The sequence below is a fragment of the Pteropus alecto genome, unplaced genomic scaffold, assembly GCF_000325575.1.
Source record: "Pteropus alecto unplaced genomic scaffold, ASM32557v1 scaffold164, whole genome shotgun sequence".
NCBI classification, from domain to species: domain Eukaryota; kingdom Metazoa; phylum Chordata; class Mammalia; order Chiroptera; family Pteropodidae; genus Pteropus; species Pteropus alecto.
Window position 1 is genome coordinate 13695365 of NW_006439568.1, and position 2766 is coordinate 13698130.

The window sequence follows — 2766 nt, forward strand, 5'->3', positions numbered from 1 at the left end:
CTCTTCCTGTCAGGTCCAAAAGTCACACAACAAAGAGGAAATGAACTCTAAGCTAAAATCAGATGTCTGGACTCACAAAAGTTGGCCTCCTTAGCAAAAGAACTCTCATTTACAACTGTGCCACCCTGAACAAGCCTGATCCTATCTGATCTCGGAAGCTAAGTAGGGTCGGGCCTGGTTAGTACTTGGATAGGAGACCACCTAGGAAGACCACGTGCTGTAGGCATAAAAAATAAAAAAAAATAAGGGATTGTAAGCTGACAAGGTCCTTGCAATCTGTCTAATAAAAAAAATTATTTACAAACTAAAAATAAATAAATAAATAAATAGATAGATAGATAGATAAATAGATAAATAAAATAAAATAAAATGTAGACCAAACTATGCATGTGTGCATTTTTTTCTTTTTGTAAGTTAAAATAATAAATGTCTAATACTTTGTCCTCTTTCCTTGAAATAAACAAGAAAGGGCATTTCCCTCAAACTGTCTGTTTAAAGACCTGACGGAGCATAAATTTTCAGAGTGGCTAAAGCAGGTGCATTGAAATGTTTTGTGCAGTTTCATGAAAATCTTAAGGTTTGTAGGGTTATCATGCTTACAAGGACTTTGAAAATCTATATATAAATTTGGAGCACTTGTACTTTTGTATGTGTAAGAGAATGTTGGAAAAGGATCATCGATAATATGGCATGTTTATCAGGAAAAGGCCAATGTAAAATTGATGCTATAGGGACATAATAAAGCAAGCTACTGTGCAATAATATTAAAGAAAATGTTTGTATATTATATGTTTATTTAAAAGAAAAGAATGAAATGACTTTGTCACCAAATACTTAAGAAATACATTCAAACAAAAATTCCAAATGAAAACTTGTGAAATGAGTTTTGTTCAGCTGTTCACTGAGCTAACACAAATCAGTATAAAGACAGAATAACTGTAATTCTGAACTTCACTTAACAATAGAGATATTTTAAATTTGTACATTCCCTCTTAGGAGTTACCTCATTTTTATGGATATATATGTGTTCATATATTTTTCTGATACATATAGATGATTGTAATATACCTATGTCTATGTATATATATCTATCTTCAATGTTTTACCATGCAACCGAAATTTTTGATACCTAATAATACAAGAAATAACAGGTTTCAATTTCTAAATATTTACATCTACACAGAAAATAACACACGATGCCAGTAATGACTCAATTTTTTTTTAAGTTTAGTAATCAATGAGCCTCTTCTAAACTGTCATCATAACATTGATATGACAATTATGTCTCACCTTTTATCAAATAATTGACACATTTTTGACCATGTGGATATAAACACATTAAAAACTGTATCCCATTTTACCCTTTAACTCTTAACCCCTTAACTCTGTCCATTCTTTTTTCTTTTTTTTTTTTTTTTTTTGAGATAACTTTCTCTATCAAAGTATGTGCTATAAACATTTCATTGTTTTCCCCACCTAAATACTAAGGAACTGCTATAACCCATAGTGCATATGCAATAATTAGTTTAATAACAAGAAAAAATGAGGAGTCATAGACTTTCATGTACAAACACTGGTATGTATGTAATTTGAAAATTCTTGTGAGTTAACGATGGATTTCAGCAATGCAAAATGAAACACATACACTTGTTAAACAATTAATTGTTCCATAATTTAGTGAGTAGCAAGCTACATTTCAGACTCTATTTGATGAACTAGAATATATTAAAGTAAAAATGGTAATGCTATCTTTTAATTCCAAGAATTAGTAAATTAGTGGCTATTTATTTTTAAGAACACTTTTGTCTGTATTTTCAGAAATTGGCTCAAAGAATATTACCTTCCCAATATAAGTTTATTGTTTTATAAATGTAATGGGTTTATATCATTCTCTCTAGTATGTCTGTACACTCTTAAATACATTGTTAAATCTCCCTCTTATGATTTAAATATGATTATAAAGTGTTTTGGTTATATGCTGCTCCATAACAAACCAGCATAAGACTTAATGGCTTAAAATAGGTATCAACAAAGTACTGCCCACAGCCTGTGGCCTGGTTTTATATGACTTGCTAGCTAAGCATGTTTTTCACACTTTTTAAAGGTTGTAAGAACAAGGACACTATGTGAAACATAAATCCTAAAATATTTAATATACTACCCTTTGCCCAAATTGGTCATCGACATCTGGCTTAAAAGAACCACCATTTTATTATGTCACAATTTGGATGGAGGCTCAGCTAATTACTTTCTTTATTGGTCTTTCTTCAGTGTCTCTCACGTAGTTGCAGTCAGATGGTAGCTAGGTTTACAATTGAAGCTGGTTGTCTGTAACCTTGTACTTCTCCATGTGACTTTTCTCTCTAGTTGGTACCTCATCATCCAGAACCTCTCTATACAGGCTTTTCTATTTTCAGGGTAGCCTGGATTTTTGCATGATGTCACAGCACCATGAGTGAAGAGGAAGGTACTTTAACATTGTTCTTAATTCTTGGACTCAGAACTTCCAGAATGCTACTTCCTCTGTACTTTTTTTGTCAAATCAGTCATAATTCTACTCTAGGTTCAAGTTGAAAGACATAACCTCTACCTCCTGATGTAAAGAGTATATTTGTATATTGCAAGGGCAAATATTTTGAGACCATCCACTTTCTAACCATGACAATTTATTTCTTTCCATTTGTCAAATATAGTCATTCCCTTACTAGACCTCCAAAAGCATCATCCTTTAAATGTCAATTTTGTAGAGCTTCCTAGCCTAATCAG

At 31.9% G+C, this 2766-nt stretch overlaps 1 pseudogene; it reads left to right on the forward strand.

The window, feature by feature from the left end:
- The first annotated feature begins 107 nt into the window (after window positions 1-107).
- LOC112483692 lies at window positions 108-226 on the forward strand (annotated as a pseudogene).
- The last annotated feature ends 2540 nt before the right edge of the window (window positions 227-2766 follow it).